Source organism: Bubalus kerabau, chromosome 4 (genome assembly GCF_029407905.1).
Source record: "Bubalus kerabau isolate K-KA32 ecotype Philippines breed swamp buffalo chromosome 4, PCC_UOA_SB_1v2, whole genome shotgun sequence".
NCBI lineage: Eukaryota > Metazoa > Chordata > Mammalia > Artiodactyla > Bovidae > Bubalus > Bubalus kerabau.
In genome coordinates, this window is record NC_073627.1 from 81,036,345 (window position 1) to 81,057,146 (window position 20,802).

The following is a 20,802-nucleotide window of genomic DNA, read 5'->3' on the forward strand; positions in this document are numbered from 1 at the left end:
CACAAACACACACACACACATATATATATATATAAAATAACCAATAAAGACCTACTATATAGCAAAGGGAACTATATTCAATATCTTGTAATAGCCTATAATGGAAAAGAATCTGAAGTTGTACACCTAAAACAATAGTCAGGTTTTGACAACTGAAAGTAACACAATATCATAGATCAATTCTAGTTAAATAAAGAAAAAAATTGAAAGTCATCTAAGCCTAATATGGTTAAAACATAACTTTTGACCTAACATTCTAGTCCACACCATTATCTTCTGTTGTCTAGCTTCCTACAGTAGCATCCTAACTGGCCTCCCTGATTCCACCGTTGTCCCCTATACTCTATCTCTTATCTAGCAGCCACAGAAATCATATTACATCATACTCCTGTTTAAAACTATCCAAGAAGTTTCCATCATACTTAAGGTAAATCCACAGAACCCATCAGCCAATGCAGGGCATTTAAGAGATACAAGTTATTAAAGACACAAATTATGAAGATGCAAGATATAAGAGACTCCAGTATTCTTGCCTGGAGAATCCCATGGACAGAGGAACCTGGTGGGCTATATGTAGTCCATAGGGTTACAGAGTCAGACGTGACTTAACACCCACATGTATATACACACACACAATGCACACACATATACATGCATCAGATCAGATCAGTTACTCAGTCGTGTCCGACTCTTTGCAACCCCCATGAATCGCAGCACGCCAGGCCTCCCTGTCCATCACCAACTCCTGGAGTTCACTCAGACTCACGTCCATCGAGTCAGTGATGCCATCCAGCCATCTCATCCTCTGTCATCCCCTTCCCCTCTTGCCCCCAGTCCCTCCCAGCATCAGAGTCTTTTCCAATGAGTCAACTCTTCGCATGAGGTGGCCAAACTACTGGAGTTTCAGCTTTAGCATCATTCCTTCCAAAGAAATCCCAGGGCTGATCTCCTTCAGAATGGACTGGTTGGATCTCCTTGCTGTCCAAGGGACTCTCAAGAGTCTTCTCCAACACCACAGTTCAAAAGCATCAATTCTTCGGCACTCAGCCTTCTTCACAGTCCAACTCTCACATCCATACATGACCACAGGAAAAACCATAGCCTTGACTAGACGAACCTTTGTCGGCAAAGTAATGTCTCTGCTTTTGAATATGCTATCTAGGTTGGTCATAACTTTCCTTCCAAGGAGTAAGCATCTTTTAATTTCATGGCTGCAGTCACCATCCGTAGTGATTTTGGAGCCCAGAAAAATAAAGTCTGACACTGTTTCCACTGTTTCCCTATCTATTTCCCATGAAGTGATGGAACCAGATACCACATCTTTATTCATTCATCTCTCGATGGACACTTACATTGCTTCTATGTGTTGGCTATTGTAAGCAGCACTGCTATGGACATTGAGGTACATATATCTTTTCAAATTAGAGCTTTCATTTTTCTGTAGATATACCAAGGAGTGGGATTGCTCTATCCTACGATAACTCTATTTTTAGTTTTTAAGAAATGCCTGGGACGGGGGAGCCTGGTGGGCTGCCGTCTATGGGGTTGCACAGAGTCGGACATGACTGAAGCGACTTAGCAGCAGCAGTAGCAGCATACCATTCTCCTTAGTGGCTGCACCAATTTACATTCCCACCAACAAGGGTTTCTGTTTTCTCTGCATCCTTTTCAGCAAATTTGTAGACTTTTTGAAGATGGCCAATCAGACTGGTATGTGGTGAAACTTCATTGTAGTTTTGATTTGCACTTCTTTAATAATGAGGGACATGGAACATCTTTTCATGTTGCTGTTGGCAACCATCTGTATGTCTTCGTTGGAGAACTGTCTGTTTAGGTCTTCTGCACACTTTCTGATTGGTTTGTTTTTTGGATATTGAGTGGTATGAGCTGTCTGTACATTTTGGAAATAAAGCCTTTGTCAGTCTGATCATTTGCAAAACTTTTATCCCATTCTGTAGGTTGTGTCTTCATTTTTGTTGATGGTTTTCTTTGCTTTCCAAAGCTTCTAAGTTTAATTATGTCCCATTTGTTTAGTTTTGTTTTTCTTTCTTTTGCCTTGGGAGACTGATTTAAAAAAACCTTAACTATAATACATGTCTGATAATATTTAACCTATGTTCTCTTCTAGGAGTTTTGGGGTATCATGTCTTATCTACTAGTGTTTAAGGCATTTTGAATTTATTTTTATGTATGATGTGAGGGAATATTCTACCTTCACTATTTTATATGAGTCTGTCCATCTTTCCCAACACCTCTTGCTGAAGAGACTGTCTTTTCTCTATTGTTTATTTTTGCCTCGTTTGTTGAAGATTATTAACCATACATGTGTGGGTTTATTTCTGAGATCTCTATTCTGTTGCACTGATCCATATATCTGTTTTTGTGCCAATACCACACTGTTGTCATTACTGTAGCTTTGTCGTATGTACACTCTGGGAGAGTTATGCCTCCAGCTTAGTTCTTTTTCCTCACAATCACTTTGGCAATTCTGAGTCTTTCGAGTGTATATATGAATTTTAGGATTATGTTTTCTAGCTCTGTGGATAATGTCATGGGGTAACTTCATAGGGATCACATTAAATGTATAGGTTGCTTTGGTAAGTATAGCTAGCCATTTTAACAGTATTAATTCTTCCAATCCAAGACTGTGTAATATTGTTCCATTTCTTGATATCATTTTAGTTGATTTCATCAATGTTTTATAGTTCTTAGCATATAGATCCTTCACCTCCTTGGTTAGGTTGATTCCTAGATATCTATTTGACATGCTTTTAAACAGGAGTTTTTGTTAACATTCTCTTTCTGATATTTCATTGACAGTGTAAAGAAACACAGCAGATTTCTATATATGGATCTTGTATCCTGCTACCTTGATGGATTCATTTAGTAGTTTCAGTGGTTTTTGTGTGGGATGACTGTTAGATGTTAAAGTGGATATGCAGAAACAAATAGTGTATAAATTATTCAAGCGGTAAGAGGAGAAAAAATAGGGATATAATATTGACAGGATATATTATATATGTGTGTGTTTATATACACACACTGTATTATATAATTTGTTAGAATTGTACATTATAGTATATATAGTATACGTTATTTAATATATACTATATTTATATATTATATAATATGTATATATAGAAAATTCATGGCTCTATGGGATAACATAGGTAATTACAGAGGAAGAGGAAACATATCTGAGGAGCACTGGGACACTCCAATTATTAAAATTCAATAGAAAGTTGAGCCAGGCAAGGAAATTGCATGTAGGCCATTCACTCAGAGATAAATAAGAAGGGTAGACTATCCTGAAAAACACGGAAAGAAATACATCAGCAAGTAGAAAATGATCACTTCTGTCAGCTACTGCTGAGACGAAAACTGACCATTAGATTTGTCAGGATGGATGTTTTACTGGTGACTCTGCCAAGAAGTTTCCTGCGAAGATGAAAGCCTAATTAGAGTGAGCTAAAGACAGCATGGGACTATGCAGGGCAAGATGTCAAGTATGTTTTGATGGACTTTCTTGGATCTAGTATGTAGCAAAATTTGATAAAATCTGAAGGGAGAAAGCAAAGACATAGCTGGATTATAAAAACACAAACAAACCAAACAGAAAACCTCCATGAATTAGAAAAGTAACAAAGTGGTGATTGAGAAGCTGTCCAGACACTTGGGGTGGAAACTGGTAATGGCATATTGTGGCTCACCTCCTGTGGACTTGGAGGGAATTGAAACATTCCAATCCTGATTCTTTGTTGGAAAACATGAAGTTAGGGAGATTGGAAACAGAGTGACAGCTTGTTCACCAGACTAGTTAGCTGGGTACCCAAAGGGCTAGGTGAAGGTACTGATACATTTGTTAGGGAGAAAGGATGGATAAAATAGGAATAGAGAGAGAATAATAAAAATGTCTACTACAAAATCAAACTTGTAAGTAAAAATTTTATAAAAATCATTATTTCAAATATGGATTTACTGCCAGTGAACTTAATTAAGTGAAAAAATCTAACAAAGACTTAAAACTAAGGATGCCTAGTATGCTCAAAGTTAAAGTAATTTTAAAATTTAAAATATAAGAGTAAGAAACACCAAATGGACAGATAAATATAGAATAAGACCAATCAGAAATTTTGGAAATTGAATCTGAATAGCTGCCAGAAAGGAAGGACAGAATATTTTCATTTTGATGGCAGTAGACTTGTAACTGTGGATCTTTCACCAGTAGCAGAAAATGAAGGATCAATATCTTCAGTGGGCTTAGGGAAAGAAAAAGCAAATAAAATTGTATACCCAGCTAAGCACTTTATGAGATTAAGCCCAAAAAAGATATTTTCAAATATATGATATTTAAGAGTTTGCCACTCAGATCTTTATTAAACAGGCTTTAACAGTATCCTAAATATATGTATGTGTGTGTATGTGTGTATACAGGAATAGAAAATAAAAGCAAGAGAGATTTGTTCTTGAGTGGCAAAAATGAATCATCATAGAAAATCCCTTAACAGATTAAAGGAATGGAACCATATCTGTTCCATCAGTTCAGTTCAGTTCAGTCACTCAGTTGTGTCCGACTCTTTGTGACCCCATGGACTGTAGCACACCAGGCCTCCCTGTCCATCACCAACTCCTGAAGTTTACTATACACAGACAATATTTGATAAAATCCAATAAATATTCAAAACAGATTTTTTATAGACTAGTAAAAGAGAATTGCTTTATCTATAAAGACCTATATTATAATGATTAATAATAAAATGTAAGAAAAATTCTTAAAGGCAGGAAAGGACCCACATGGACATCTGCCATTTCTGTTTCTATTCAGTATTCTGTTGAAGATTCTAGCAAAGCAATAAGAAAATAGAAGAGGTACAAGAATTAAGAAGGTGGGAAAAACTACCTTTTTTCTTATAATGTGGTGTGTATATTGGAAATCCAAAAGAATTTACATATAAACTCTTAAGCCTAATAAAAATATCGTTAATACAAAACATTAAAATCAATAGCATTCTTATACATAGTTAAAAAAAAAAACAACTGGAAAATGAAGCTTGACCTAAACCTCACAGTTTAAACAAAAAATAAATTTGTAAATAGAAAACCTGAGGTCAACATACACACACACACACACACACACACACACAAGGAAAAATGTTCAGGATCCAGTCTTAGGCAAAATGTTCTGTGACTTGACACCAAAAACATGTTCCATCAACCCTGATAAATTTGAATCCATCAAAATTAAAATCTACTTCTCTGCATAAAAGTCAAGTGAAGAGGATGAAAAGAAAATCCACAGACTTGGCTTATAGATAGTTTTCCTTCATGAAAATCTTAAGTATAGTGAAGGATGCAGAATACAAGTAACATTTCTTATCTGGAAGATCTGTCATCTACAACTTCATTTATGCTGCTGTAACTTTTTGTAGCATCTTGAGTTTCCATAAATGTGATACAGAAGTTTGATGGTAGCAACCACAGTACATGAGAAACAAATGATTTGTTAAGTAGAGCAGGGAGTGTTCTATAAATACTTTAACATCTTAGGAGTTAGGCACAGCTCAGCATTTCCAAACATACAGGGTCCAAATTGAGTAACAATATCAGTGGCACTAGCTCTTTATTTACTTTAGCAGTTTATTGAAGAGATGAGGAAAATAAAAGTGAAAAAGAAAAGACCTTGTGATAACAGATATTCTTTAAACAGGCAAAATGTTTATAGGATTTAATAGTATAAAAAAAGTAGAAAGTGTAACACAGATTAAGCCAATGTGTGTGATTCATTCATTATTGGTGAAAAAAAAAAGTGTACACATGCACAGTGATCTTTGTCTTTTTTTTTTTGAATGGTGAAGAGGAACAAACTGTGTTGGAAATCAGGAAACCTGTTTTCTTCTTGGTTTGTTTTGACTGTTCAGTTCAGTCGCTCAGTCATGTCCAACTCTTTGCAACCCCATGAACCGCAGCACGCCAGGCCTCCCTGTCCATCACCAACTACCGGAGTCCACCCAAACCTATGTCCATCGTGTCGGTGATGCCATCCAACCGTCTCATCCTCTGTCGTCCCCTTCTCCTCCTGCCCTCAATCTTTCCCAGCATCAGGGTCTGAAGCCAGAATTAATTAACTTCATCTCTCAAATTCATTTTTCCCTTTCAAAAAGGTAGAGGCAAGTTCTGGGGGCCCTTTGAGATCCTTTCTGTGCCTGACTCTCTCTGAGGGTCTCCTGCTGACTGTAGAGGTGAAACGGCTCTGCCCCCACTGTTGATGCCAGTGACTCAGTGCCAAGGGTAATGCTGAGTGACACTCAAATAAGATCCCAGAATCCAATTTGCTTTGCTTTCCTCATTTCCAGAGTGCTATGTTCTAACAAATGTAAAAGTTCTTCAATTTATAAATTCTACCCTTGAAGCAAAGTGAATCAAAGCACTTGTGGCATTTGAATCTCTGTACCTTGGGAATGATTTATTGTGTTTGAATTTTTATTGTGTTTCTATTGGGGGAAATAGGCTGCTGGGTAAAGTAAACATTTCCTCAGTGTGAAAATATGCTCTAAGCATCCCCAAGTATGTGCCAAGAAGTTCTAATGTTGCTCGACAATTATTATTGCTCCATTAAGGATTTCTGAATATTCAGTATAACCATGTGATTAATTTATACCTCCTCAATTCTAGATGACTGCTTTCCAAATGCTCCTTAACTTTAATACATTTACAAAAATAATTAAAATGCAATTTACCAGGTTTTAAGAGTGTTTGCAATAGATGTTCATAAATGTTTCAGGTAACACTACTTTCTGGGTGTTTTCCTAATGGTGTCTTCCTCCCCTCCAATCCTTTTAATTCAACACTTAACAGGTAGAGCAATTCTCATGAATAAACATGTGAATTGATTGAAACAAGTGATTAAATGGCATTCAGAGGTTAGTGCTCTAGCGTTTATTTCCTAGAAAGTCTGTTAAATGTTTTCAATTAAAAAGAAAGAGGGAAATGTCTCACCTCTGAAATGAGGGGCTTTGAATTAGTGTTCTGTTAACCCTCTGGCTCTCTTAGAAGGGGTCCTGGCTGTGGTGGGGGGGTTGAGGGGAAAGAAAGTGAAGAGAAACATTAAGTTACAACACATAAATGCCTTTATCTGTGGTAGAGACCTTTCCATCTGATTAAGTGGAGATAGATGAATGAAGAATCACAGTGTTCTTACTTAATCAGCTTAATCACCTTGAAAAATTGAGGTGGTTATTCTGCCTACCAGGCATGAAGGGCCTAAGTGATATTTGCCAAGCTGTTTCAACACCTTGATTATCAAGTTGTACATATCACCATAGATTCAGGCTGACAGCACAAGCCCCTACCATACTTGACTTTGGAATTGCTCTGAATTCGCATTGTTACTAAAACTTAAGAAAGGAACAATGACCTCGGAACAGGTCTTACTGGTTTTAGTATTTTCAAATACCTTTTAGAATCTGACAGAGAAAGAGGATGCTGACATGAGATCTGATCCAGGTTCTAAACCTGAGAAAGTGTTAGCTGCTCAGTCATGTCTGACTCTCTGCTACCCCATAGACTGTAGCCCACCAGGCTCTTCTTTCCATGGAATTTTCCAGGAAAGAATAATTGAGTGGGTTGCCATGCCCTTCTTCAGGAGATTTTCCCGACCCAGGGATTGAACTTGGGTGTCCTGAATTGCAGGCAGATTCTTTACCATCTAAGCCACCAGGGAAGCCTAACAGAGAAGACTCTTAAAGCTGAGCTCTTACTGCTCGGGATAGAATGTTTTTTGTTTTGTTTTGTTTCACAAAAAGAGTGGAAGAAATTAGTGTCCATAACAAGTTAATGCTGATGGTGTCAGATATTCCTCAATGGTTTTTACTCATTGACTTTAAAAAAAATTCTTATTCATTTCTATGCAGTAAATGCTATAGTTATACCATATTAGATTTGATGATGCACCTTGCAAAATTTAAGTTCCTTCCCCAGGGTCTCAGCTAGGAAGAAATGGAGCCATGAGGAACGCACACCCAGGCCCTGTGCCTTTTGAAGCAGCTGTGGCTCCATCACAACCTAAGACATGGCTGAGTCTATAGGACAGTGTATCCCTCTCTTATTTCCAAAACCATCAATTGAAACATAGTCAAGTATACGCAAATCATTTTGATATGATCCTACCTATATTAGAAGCTCCCCCCACTTTGGGAATGAAGCAATAAACATGTGAATTTTACTACACCCGCATTTACCAAGTTGTTATGTCCCTTTATAACCATTTTATATTTGATCACCTTCTAGTTTTTCCCAAAATACTTCATTGGCTATCCCTTCCTAAAATATTTGTAACATAAGCATAGTATGCACATAAGGAAGAAAAATAGACTATTTTCATGTAAATTTTATGGAAGATTTTCAGAGTTTACAAAACAATGTTGGCAAAAGTAGAATCATCAGTGTTTTTGTGTAACAATGCCCAAATATTATAAGAAAAAAAAGTTTAAGGAAATATCTCATTGTAGAACTCAAATGACAAAAAAGCGTAGATGAAAATATTTACTCAAATATTTCTTTACATTGAATAAAAACACAAATTATAGTGAAAGTGCATTTTCTGTAATTTTGTATTTTGCATACACTTAGATATAAACCCCTGCAGAAGGCAATGGCAACCCACTCCAGTATTCTTGTCAGGAAAATCCCATGGACACAGGAGCCTGGTGGGCTATAGTCAGTGGGGTCACAAAGAGTCGGACATCACTGGCCACAGACACACACAGAGATATAAACAGGAAGATCACAGACAAATCCAGAAGCTAAGAATATAGGGGAACACCCTGAAAATCATGAGCTTTGCCATTTTTATTGGAAACACTGAATTTGAAGCACTGTACTGCTGCTGCTGCTGCTAAGTCGCTTCAGTCGTGTCCAATTCTGTGCAACCCTATAGACGGCAGCCCACGAGGCTCCCCTGTCCCTGAGATTCTCCAGGCAAGAACACTGGAGTGGGTTGCCATTTCCTTCTCCAATGCATGAAAGTGAAAAGTGAAAGCGAAGTTGCTGAGTCTTGTCTGACTCTTAGCGACCCCATGGACTGCGGCCCACCAGGCTCCTCCATCCATGGGATATTCCAGGAAAGAGTACTGGAGTGGGGTGCCATTGCCTTCTCTGGAAGCACTGTACTAAGTACATTTCAATTTTAAAAATATTTATTGTGAGATAGTGTAATAATTTAACCTGGAGTTAACCCATAATATGTTTTACATAAATACAAATTGATGATTGATAGGCAGACAAGATGGGAATACCTACATATGCCAACTTTCATTTGTCTGCTTGCCAAAAAAAAAAAAAACAACAAGTTTGCATATAGGGATAACTGCTAGACTGTTTCACTAGAGTTATATACAATAATAACTATATTGAAGAAATTATTTTAGTGAATTCAATCAATAGCATGTCTCAGTTTCCACAAATGTATTTAATGTTTCACATTTCCAAGCCATAATAAATAGTCGGGCACTAAAAAGTATAGGGCTGTAATCTGCCTGAGGACAAGAGTCTTCTATCACAGTGCAAAATGAGCAAATGTCCCTATGTTAATATCGATTCATGAAATGCTATAATTATTGTAAACTGATCGAAGGGCTACTTGTTTTATTTCTCTGCAAAAGTACTTAGGTTTGGTTGAAATAGCAGAATAACTGAAACCTAGACTGTGTGGATTAGCCTGCCGGGGCTGTCATAACAAAATACTGCAGCACTGGGTGGCTTAACTCACAGGCATTTGTTTCTCTCAGCTCTGGAGTCTAGACGTCCAAGATGAAGTTTGCTATCAGAGTTGGCTTCTGGCACGTTCTTCCTGGCTTGTAGATATGTCTTCACTGTATCTTCAGATGGCTTCTCCTCTGTGTCCAGGAGGACATTGCTTCCTCTTCTTATAAGGACACCAGTCCTACCAGTCCTCACCATTATGACCTCACTTAACATTTATTACCTCCATAGGTTCTGTCTTATCAGGGATGTGAAGTCTTCAACATCTGAGTGTGGGGGAGGGGCCCAATTCATTTTATAATAATACATGGGAAGCCACGTTTTCTCTTAAGCACCTTCAGTGGAGACAATGGTTATAATACACTAACTGGAAAAATATCCAGCCAGAAAAAAATATTTCAGGCAGAGGTTTAAAACAGTGATCAACAGTCAGATCTTGAATTAAAAGGCAACAAGCCGACAGGAGGTGCAGTAGTAGGAAGTAGTTTTAAGCCATAAAGATTGTGGTAGAATGGCCACACTTCATTATGTAAAGTGCTTTCTGTAAAAGAGGAGTGAAAACCTCAATTTCAGGGGCAGTCGCTTAATGGAAGGGTAACCAGGGGAAAGTAAGCTTGACTCAGCTTTTAGGAGTGGTATGCAAAGTAGAAAGAATCTCACTCAGGGGAGCAAGCAAGAGCCTGAGATGAAATTATAGGTAGAGTGAGACTAATTTAGACCAGAACTGTAAAGTTCTAGGTTGGGGAAAGTACAGGTACAGTATCACAGCCTCTCTGCTAGATTCTTGGCACATTATTTCATGTAGTCACACAACTATTCCATAAAGTTCTCATTTCTGTACTACAGATGGTGACATCTATGCTCAGGTAAGGTAAGATACTAACCCAAAGGGCATAAGCAAAGATAAGCAAACGTTGTTTTCTCTCTGTTAATATTTCATTATCTTTCTACTCTCAAAATGGGGTTTTCTATATTATATACAACAAGAAAGACATAGAATTTTTGCAAATATTACCCTCCACCCCCAAGAAAAATACTCAAATAGCCAACCTTCTACATACTAGTCAAGGAGAGGAAATATTCTGGAACACAAGATGAAATGTAGGGGTTAATAGAAGCCCAATTCCAGTATTCAGTTAAATATAAGTGCAAAAAAGGCAGAAAAATCATTCCACATAAAAGCTAGACTTAAAAAAAAAATCATTAGCAAAGAAAGAGAGTGCAAAGGGAGAGAAAGATGGAGGGTAAACAGAATAATAAGATGGTTGGATGGCATCACCGACTCAGTGGACATGAGCTTGAGCAAGCTCTGTGAGATGGTGAAGGACAGGGAAGCCTGGCGAGCTGCACTCCATGGGGATACAGAGCATCAGACATGACTGAGGGACTGAACTGAAACAAAGAAGATGGTAGAAAACAGAAAGAGCTTTAGTTCTCCAGTTTCCTTTAGTACTTTGTACATGCCTGAAGGTGACATCTTAAAGTACTGCTACAAGTCATCCGAGTAAAAGATCACTCAACTATTGAGCCCTGGAGAATAACACATGCAAATGAACACTTTCTGATGTTCATAATGATATATTAAAGCTATATTCTGCTGGCAAATGAATGTAACAAAATTCTTGAACTTGAATAAACGGACAAGCAAGAACTAAAGTAACAAGAGGGGAAATATGTGTATTGATGGTTTTATGTCAATAGTATTTAAATTCTTAAGTTAGTGCTTTAAGAAAGCCAAGTATACTTTTGTAGTTCTAAATCATTTACAAGAATTAGAATGAGTTCCATTAATAATACATTAGAATTTAATCTTAAAATTGAACATGCTGAATACAGGCTAATATTCACACCTAATAAATGAACACACTAAGCCTCTGGGTTTTGAGTTTACCTAAAGTACCTTTGTTAGTAAAGTATAGAAAGTGAAAGTGAAGTCACTCAGTGCTCTTTGCGACCCCATGAATCACAGCACGCCAGGCAAGGAGGAGGAAAGGACAAACATCTTTTTTTTTTTTTTTTTCCTGCATTCCTTAGTCTTAGTCACATAAAATGTTTTGGGTTTTTTTTTTTCCCTTTATGCCTGTTGCTGATGATTACACAACAAAACAACTCAGCTTAAACTCTGTACTAAGGATTATATAACAACAATGTATCCTGCTTGAGGACAGTTTCTCCTCCTTGAAAACCTTCTGACTAATCCTGTTATCTTAGAATGTATATTGTGGGAGAAGCTCTGGTAAAATCTTTCTATTCTTTGTTCTAATCTTGTCATCTTAACATGTAGATTGTGGGAGTGGGTCTAGTAAGATCTTAATAACCTTGAGACATTCTTTTCATTTATTGTTAATAACCAATTAAAAAAGTATACAACTCCTTTGCTAACACTAGCAAGGGGGGCACTCTCTGACCCCCTTCTGATGTCTATATCAGAAGCTTTCTCTGTCCCCTGTCCAGTTCAGTTCAGTCGTGTCCGACTCTTTGCGACCCCATGAATCGCAGCACACCAGGCCTCCCTGTCCATCACCAACTCCCAGAGTCCACTCAGACTCACGTCCATCGAGTCAGTGATGCCATCCAGCCATCTCATCCTCTGTCGTCCTCTTCTCCTCCTGCCCCCAATCCCTCCCAGCATCAGAGTCTTCTCCAATGAGTCAACTCTTTGCGTGAGGTGGCCAAAGTACAGGAGTTTCAGCTTTAGCATCATTCCTTCCAAAGAAATCCCAGGGCTCATGTCCTTTAGAATGGACTGGTTGGATCTCCTTGCAGTCCAAGGGACTCTCAAAAGTCTTCTCCAACACCACAGTTCAAAAGCATCAATTCTTCAGCGCTCAGCTTTCTTCACAGTCCAACTCTCACATCCATACATGACCTTTGGAAAAACCATAGCCTTGACTAGATGGACCTTTGTTGGCAAAGTTATGTCTCTGCTTTTTATTATGTTACCTAGGTTGGTCATAACTTTCCTTCCAAGGAGTAAGCGTCTCTTAATTTCATGTCTCTTGTTATACTTTAATAAAACACTGCTACACAAAAGCTCTCAAGTGATCAAGCCTGTTCCCTGGTCCCAAAGCTAAATCTTCTTCAGAGATAACGAATCAGACACTGTTCATGGTAAGCTATTAAAACTATACCTTTTCCCTATTACTAACCCAAAGAGATAAAATTGGAAGGTATACAGTTCATTAACCAATATGTGGTTACATGCTAGCAAAGTAATGCTCAAAATTCTCCAAGCCAGGTTTCAGCAGTATGTGAACTGTGAACTTCCAGATGTTCAAGCTGGATTTAGAAAAGGCAGAGGAGCCAGAGATCAAATTGCCAACATCCACTGGATTATTGAAAAATCAAGAGAGTTCCAGAAAAATATGCACTTTTGCTTTATTGACTGCACCAAAACCTTTGACTGTGTGGATCACAACAAACTGTAGAAAATTCTGAAAGAGATGGGAAGACAAGACCACCTGACCTGCCTCCTGAGACAGCTGTATGCAGGTCAAGAAGCAACAGTTAGAACTGGACATAGAACAACAGACTGGTTCCAAATTGGGAAAGGAGTATGTCAAGGCTGTATATTGTCACTGTGATTATTTAGCTTATATACAGAGTACATCATGCAAAATGCTGAGCTGAATGAAGCACAAGCTGGAATCAAGATTGCCGGGAAAAATACCAATAAACTCAGATACGCAGATGACATCACCCTTGTGGCAGAAAGTGAAGAAGAACTAAAGAGCCTCTTGATGAAAGTGAAAGAGAAGAGTTAAAAAGCTGGCTTAAAACTCAACATTCAGAAAACTAAGATCATGGTAATCAGTCCCATCACTTCATGGCAAATAGATAGGGCAATAATGGGAACAGTGATAGACTTTATTTTGGGGGGGCTCCAAAATCACTGCAGATGGTGACTGCAGCCATGAAATTAGAAGAAGCCTACTCCTTGGAAGAAAAGCTATGTTCAACCTAGACAAAATATTGAAAAGCAGAGACATTACTTTGCCAACAAAGGTCCATCTAGTCAAAACTATGGTTTTTCCTGTAGTCATGTATGGATGTGGGAGTTGCACCATGAAGAAAGTTGAGTGCGAAAGAATTGATGCTTTTGAACTGTGGTGTTGGAGAAGACTCTTGAGAGTCCCTTGGACTGCAAGGAGATCCAGCCAGTCCATCCGAAAGGAAATCAATCCTAAATATTCATTGGGAGGACAGATGCTGACGCTGAAACTCCAATACTTTGGCCATCTGATGGGAATAACTAACTCATTGAAAAAGACCCTGATGCTGGGAGAGATTGAAGGCGGGAAGAGAAGAGGACAACAGAGGATGAGATGGCTGGATGGCATCACCGACGCAATGGACATGAGTTTGAGCAAACTCCGAAAGTTGGTGATGGACAGGGAAGATTGGTGTCCTACACTCCATGGGGTCACAAGAAGTCAGAGATGACTGAGTGACTGAACTGAACTAGACTGAATGCAAGAGTAAGTTAAATGGAAATCACAAGAGTCAATAGATAAAGAATCTGAAAATTATGTTAGGTTGATTTTTCCTAATATTAGGTTCAGAATTAAGGTTTATTAAAGAGTAGTATTGGGCTTCCCTCATGGCTTAGAGGGTAAAGCGTCCGCCTGCAATGGGGGAGACCCAGGTTCAATCGCTGAGTAGGGAAGATCCCCTGGAGAAGGAAGTGTCAACCCACTCCAGTACTCTTGCCTGGAAAATCCCATGGACAGAGGAGGCTGGGAGGCTGCAGTCCATGGGGTGGCCAAACAGTATTAGTTGCTAAATGTTATCAGTTAACCTAAGGTCATAAAAGATACTATAAATGTCCTCTGGGGAGCAAAAGCCTTATTTCTATTGAATATTCTTTTATACTTTATAACGACTTATTTCTAAAAAAGCATATGAATTGGCTTATAATAAAAGTGTAAGACCTTCCTATTCAGTGTGTCATTGGTCACTATTTAAGACCTTAACTAAACAGACATTTAGCTTACCAAAACCTGAAAAAATGTTATGGTGTTATAAATTATATCCAGCAAAATTTCCACAACTTTCTTAACTCTTGCTTGACTAAACCTTAATGTTTTCCACAGAAATTAAATCAAAGATGCAGAAGAACATTTGTTTACTGTTTGCCTTTGGCCCCACCTGAAAGTCACTTCTGAGTTTTGAGGATCTCTTTTGTTCCATTAAAAACTGCCTCATGTTTCCCCTTCGGTTTACCCTTCCTAGAATCTTTCCAGTGATAATTGCTTTTTAAACATCAGGTAATTTGCTCAATACGTATGACCAAATTATTACAACTGCTTAATATTTTAACCTTAATCTTTTAAATTAAAAGATGCTTACTCCTTGGAAGGAAAGTTATGACCAACCTAGACAGCATATTAAAAACCAGAGACATTACTTTGCCAACAAAGTCTAGTCAAGACTATGGTTTTTCAGTATTTATATATGGATGTGAGAGTTGGACTATAAAGAAAGCTGAGTGCTGAAGAATTGAAGCTTTTGAACTGTGTTGTTGGAGAAAACTCTTGAGAGTCCCTTGGACTGCGAGGAGATCCAACCAGTCCATCCTAAAGAAGATCAGTCCTGAGTATTAGGTTGCCATTAACCCCACCATAGAGGTGCCAGAACTTACACAGGACTGGGAAAAAGACTCTTGGAGGGCACAAACAGAATCTTGTGCACCAGGCCCCAGGAGAAGGGAGCAGTGACCCCACGGGAAACTGACCCAGACTTGCCTGTGAGTGTCCAGGAGTCTACAGCAGAGGCGTGGGTTGGAGGTGCCCTGCTGCAGGATTGGGGGCACTGAGTGTAGCAGTACATGCATGGGATTCTTTAAAGGGGGTCACCATTATCTTCATTACATCCACCATAGTTTGGCCCCAGGTAAATAGCAGGGAGGTAACACAGCTCCATGCATCAACAGAAAATTGAATTATAGATTTACCAAGCTTGGCCCAGCCCATCAGAACAAGACCCACATTACAAGCAGTCAGTCTCTCCCATCAGGAAGCTTCCATAAGTGTCTTATACTTCTCCATCAGAGAGCAGACACACTAAAAACCACAGTCACAGAAACCTGACCTATCTAATCACATGGACCACAGCCTTGTCTAAATCAACGAAACTATGAGCCCATGCCCTGTACAGCCACCCAAGAGGGACGGGTCATGGTGGAGAGTTCTGACAAAATGCAGTCCACTGGAGAAGGGAATGGCAAACCACTTCAGTATTCTTGCCCTGAGAACCCCATGAACAGTAAGAAAAAGCAAAAAGATAGGACACTGAAAGATGAACTCCCCAGGTCGGTAGATGCCCAATATGCTACTGGAGATCAGTGGAGAAAGAACTCCATAAGGAATGAAGAAATGGAGCCAAAACAAAAACAACACCAAGTTATTGATGTGAATGGTGATGGAAGCAAGGTCCAATGCTATAAAGAGCAATATTGCATAGGAACTTGGAATGTTAGGTCCATGAACCAAGGCAAATTGGAAGTGGTCAAATAGGAGATAGGAAGAGTGAACGTTGACATTCTAGGAATCAGTGAACTAAAATGGACAGGAATGGGTGAATTTAACTCAGATGACAATTATATCTACTACTGTTGGCAGGAATCCCTTAGAAGGAATGGAGTAGCTATCATAGTCAACAAAAGATTCTGAAATGCAGTACTTGGATGCAAGCTCAAAAACAACAAAATGATCTCTGTTCATTTCTAAGGCAAACCATTCAGTATCACAGTAATCCAAGTCTATGCCCCAACCAGTAACGCTGAAGAAGCTGAAGTTGAACAGTTCTATGAAGACCTACAAGACTTTTTAGAACTAACACCCAAAAAAGATGTCCTTTTCATTACAGGGGACTGGAATGCAAAAGTAGTAAGTCAAGAAACACCTAGAGTAACAGGAAAATTTGGCCTTGGAGTACAGAATGAAGCAGGTCAAAGGCTAACAGAGTTTTGCCAATAGAACACACTGGTCATAGCAAACACCCAGTTCCAACAGCACAGTAGAAGACTCTACACATGGACATCACTAGATGCTCAATAATGAAATCAGATTGATTATATTCTTTGCAGCCAAAGATGGAGAATCTCTATACAGTCAGCAAAAACAAGACTGGGAGCTAATTGTGGCTCAGATAATGAACTCCTTATTGCCAAATTCAGATTTAAATTGAAGAAAGTAGGGAAAACCACAAGGCCATTCAGGTATGATGAGAAATAGATTCAAGGGACTAGATCTGACACACAGAGTGCCTGATAAACTATGGATGGAGGTTCATGACATTATACAGGAGACAGGGATCAAGACCATCCCCAAGAAAAAGAAATGAAAAAAAGCAAAATAACTTTCTGAGGAGGCCTTACAAATAGGTTTGAAAAAAAGAGAAGCAAAAGACAAAGGTGAAAAGGAAAGATATACCTATGTGAATGCAGAGTTCCAAAGAATACAAGGAGAGATAAGAAAGCCTTCCTCAGTGATCAATGCAAAGAAATAGAGGAAAACAATAGAATGGGAGAGACTAGAGATCTTTTCAAGAAAATGAGAGATACCAAGGGAAAATTTCATGGAAAGGACAGAAATGGTAGGGACCTAACAGAAGCCAAAGATATTAAGAAGAGGTGGCAAGAATACACAGAATTGTACAAAAAAGGTCTTCATGATCCAGATAATCACGATGGTGTGATCACTGACCTAGAGCCAGACATCCTGGATAGTGAAGTCAAGTGGGCCTTAGGAAGCATTACTACGAACAAAGCTAAAGGAGGTGATGGAATTCCAGTTGAGGTATTTCAAATCCTGGAAGATGATGCTGTGAAAGTGCTGCACTCAATATGCCAGCAAATCTGGAAAAGTCAACAGTGGCCACAGGACTGGAAAAGTTGCTTTCATTCCAATGCCTAAGAAAGGCAATGCCAAAGAATGCTCAAACTACCACACAATTGCACTCATCTCACACACTAGGAAAATACTGCCCCAAATTCTCCAAGCCAGGCTTCAACAATATGTGAACTTTGAACTTCTGTATGTTCAAGCTGGTTTTAGAAAAGGCAAAGGAAACAGAAATCAAATTGCCAACATCAGTTGGATCATCGAAAAAGCAAGAGAGTTCCAGAAAAAACATCTATTTCTGCTTTATTGACTATGCCAAAGCCTTTGACTGTGTGGATCACAACAAACTGTGGAAAATTCTGAAAGAGATGGGAATACCAGACCACCTGACATGCCTCTTGAGAAGCCTGTATGCAGATCAGGAAGCAACAGTTACAACTGGACATGGAACAACAGACTGGTTCCAAATAGGAAGTGGAGTACATCAAGGCTATATCTTGTCACACTCTTATTTAACTTATATGCAGAATACATTATGAGAAACGCTGGGCTGATGAAACACAAGCTAGAATCAAGATTGCCGGGAGAAATGTCAATAACCTCAGATATGCAGATGACACCACCCTTATGGCAGAAAGTGAAGAAGAACTAAAGAGCCTCTTGATGAATGTGAAAGAAGATAGTGAAAAAGTTGGCTTAAAGCTCAACATTCATAAAACTAAGATCATGTCATCTGGTTCCATCACTTCATGGCAAATAGATGGGGAAACAGTGGCAAACTATTTTTCTGGACTCGAAAATCACTGCAAATGGTGATTGCAGCCATGAAATTAAAAAAACTATTACTGCTTGGAAGGAAAGTTATGACCATCCTAGACAGCATATTAAAAAGCCCAGATATTACTTTGCCAACAAAGGTCCATCTAGTCAAAGCTATGATTTTTTCCAGTAGTCATGTATGAATGTGAGACTTGGAATATAAAGAAAGCTGATCACTGAAGAATTGATGCTTTTGAATTGTGGTGTTGGGGAAGACTCTTGAGGGTCCCTTGGACTTCAAGAAGATCCAACCAGTACATCCTAAAGGAGATCAGTCCTGATTGTTCATTGGAAGGATTGATGTTGAAGCTGAAACTCCAGTATTTTGTCCAGTTTCTGGGAGGAGCTGACTCATTTGAAAAGACCCTGGTGTTAGGAAAGATTGAAGGTGGTAGAAGAAGGAGATGACAGAGGATGAGATGATTGGATGGCATCCCTGACTCAAAGGACATGGATTTTAGTAAACTCTGGGAGTTGGTGATGGACAGGGAGGCCTGGCGTGCTACAGTCCATGGGGTCACAAAGAGTTGGACACAACTCAGCGACTGTACTGACTGACCAACATTTTAACCAGTATCATTAAAACATTCCCTTTCTGCTGTCACTAGGATTGTTTTATGTTTTCATTATGGTATTCTAGGATTAGTCACTCAGTCATGTCTGACTCTTTGTGAACCCAGGGACTGTAGCCTGCAAGCTTCCTCTGTCCTTGGGATTTTCCAGATAGGAATACTGGAGTGGATTGCCATTTCCTTTTCAGGCGTTTTTCTCCACCCTGGGATTGAACCTGGGTCTCCTGCATTGCCAACAGAGTCTTTACCAACTGAGCCAATAGTGAAGCCTGTTGATATTCTAAGTCCTTCTTAAATTGACTCACATCTAGTTAAATAATATGGTTTCCCATCTTTCCCTAACTTGGAATCCTTCACTCCGTTCCTTTTGGTCTTCCTGGTGTCCTTTTATGCTCATGAGCTTTCCACTACTTATAAAGGCTCCCCACTTCTTCTTTCAAGCCATACTTCCAAAGTATACTTCTCTGTGAAGCCTTGCTAATTTCACTTGAGTTTATACCACTTAATTTTTTCATCAAGTACACCTTTCCTCTTTACATCTTTCTCATTTCTGAATTTGTGTTTCTCAGCTAACTGATAAACTGATTTAGGATACTGAAAATGGGATTTTTCCCCCTTAACTATTTCTAGCATCTGGCCCATATCAAATGCATAATTTGTGAAAAACATTAATGTTTTATCATTTCCATGACGTAACTAAATGCATTTTCTTTAGGAAAAAATACAGTAAAAATCCAGAAGCAAAATAACAATGAGACTAGAAACGAGTGAAAGAACACTTTACAAACAACCACATTAGAACTGTGCCACTGTAAATATGACACATTAGGGACTTATTTTTTCTCTTCCCAGTTTATAAGCCTTATGTCTGCACTGGTAACTTCTATGCTTCTTTTGAAATAGGCCTCTTGTGAAATATTATGCCATACCATGTCTCATATATTATAAAAAGTTTTGTTTTCCTACCAATATTACTATATATTTGAAAATTGCAATGTAAGTATATGTAAATTAAAAATACTAGTGAAAATGGGACAGCCATTTGGAAATCTAACATGTTTTAAATGTTAAACAAAATACTATGGAGACTAAGTACATAAGTATACAGGAAAATATAGGTAAGAAATGGAAGAAATAAATTTTTTTTTTGCATTATTCTATCTAGAACATTTTCTTAGCTTTTTAAACTTGAGTAAGAATTATACAGAGTGAAGTAAGCCAGAAAGAAAAACACCAATACAGTATACTAATGCATATATATGGAATTTAGAAAGATAATAACAATAACCCTGTATACAAGACAGCAAAAGAGACACTGATGTATAGAACAGTCTTTTGGACTCTGTGGAAGAGGGAGAGGGTGGGATGATTTGGGAGAATGGCATTGAAACATGTATAATATCATATATGAAATGAGTTGCCAGTCCAGGTTCGATGCACGATACTGGATGCTTGGGGCTAGTGCACTGGGACGACCCAGAGGGATGGTACAGGGAGGGAGGAGGAAGGAGGGTTCAGGATAGGGAACATGTGTATACCTGTGGCAGATTCATGTGGATATATGGCAAAACCAATACAATATTGTAAAGTTAAAAAATAAAATAAATAAATTAATTAATTAAATAAAAAAAAAGAAAATAAACTTTTTCCTGAAACTATTTTGACTATAATTGTTAAACTGTAACTGTTAAAATCAAAATAAATCATTGGACTGTATGCACTGTTCATCTTACCTTGATGATAATTTTTCTGTTGCATAGAATCTTACCCTGTTTCCCACTTTTGAAGTTTGGAATCCAGAGGTAGTA

General features: G+C 38.4%; 1 protein-coding gene across 30 annotated transcripts in view; it reads left to right on the forward strand.

Moving 5' to 3' along the window:
* Window positions 1-20,802, forward strand: part of LINGO2 (leucine rich repeat and Ig domain containing 2) — a 681,723-nt gene that overhangs the window by 24,513 nt on the left and 636,408 nt on the right. Inside the window, exon 3 of one of the 30 annotated variants that reach the window (XR_008713396.1) lies at window positions 5,856-6,827. The exons of 28 other annotated variants lie outside the window; for them this stretch is intronic. The gene's annotated coding sequence lies outside the window, so the exon portion shown is untranslated. Of the gene's footprint in view, window positions 1-1,672; window positions 1,925-5,855; window positions 6,828-20,802 lie in introns of those variants that run through there. One more of the 30 variants, XR_008713395.1, reaches the window with a different exon arrangement.